The sequence below is a fragment of the Mirounga leonina genome, unplaced genomic scaffold (assembly GCF_011800145.1).
Source record: "Mirounga leonina isolate KUSES-001 unplaced genomic scaffold, KU_Mleo_1.0 Mir_366, whole genome shotgun sequence".
NCBI classification, from domain to species: domain Eukaryota; kingdom Metazoa; phylum Chordata; class Mammalia; order Carnivora; family Phocidae; genus Mirounga; species Mirounga leonina.
In genome coordinates, this window is record NW_023270709.1 from 14,448,741 (window position 1) to 14,449,820 (window position 1,080).

Below are 1,080 nucleotides of genomic sequence, written 5' to 3' on the forward strand. Positions count from 1 at the left end.
AAATAAGATATAAGATATCAGGACAAATTAAGAACCTAAAGTGAAACATTAAATCTTTAGAAATAAAATACAGGTGAATTTGGAATTACTATAGAAGAAGGCAAAAATCGGTATTTGGCTACATTCTGTCCAACAGCAGAAACAAAATACAAAGTAAACAACAAACTGGGTAAAATATTTCCAGCAAATGTGGTAGACAAATATATAAAAAGCTTTTACAAATCAATAGGAAAACCAGTAACACCTCTTAATAAAGTACATGAACACACAAGTTACAAAAGCAGACTTACAAAAATACAAATTAAAAATAACAATTTTTAAAAATCAATAAAGACTTCAAATAATCTTAACATTTTAGAATATTATTAAAATATCTTTTGTCAAAGTTAAAATGCTTATGTTAAAAGTGTCTTGTAATGAAAATCAATAGGCTTTCTTCCCTTCTCCCTACTCAGATTCCCACTCTCTGAAGGCAAGCACTTACCTCTTTGTTTCTTCTCATGTTTATTTTCATATCTCCTAGTTATAAGGTTACATTGCTTTCCCTATTTTTGTTACCTTTATACCTTAATTATTACTCTCTGAAGTGACACACGAAATTTCAGGTCTCTTTGCAACATACCCTCCTCTCCTCTCCAATCCTACCCATGCAATTATATCCCATCTTAAAGTTAAATTACTACATTACTGTGACCATGTAAATATTGTTCCCTTCAAAACCAGGTCATGTTTTATCATTATATATGTCTTTTACCGTCTTCTGCCCCCTCATGCCCTGGGGTTTCTGATTGCCTTTATTTTTTTATAGCACTAATTGTCTTTACCATATTGTCAAGTTCTTTTCAAACTCTAGCACACCAGGCATGCTGGCAAATCCTCACTTGGACTTAGACCACCCTCCCAGAATCCTAGCTCTTTTTGCTCCAATCTGGGTGGTTGCTCTGCAAAGATTTGTTTAAAAGATATATAGAGAAAAAAAGGGTGTGGTGAGACACTCCGCCAGCGTCGGTGGAGTGTGAACTGTTACAATCACTCTAGAAAGCAAGCTGTCAATATTTGTGAGAAGCTATAAACAGTCAA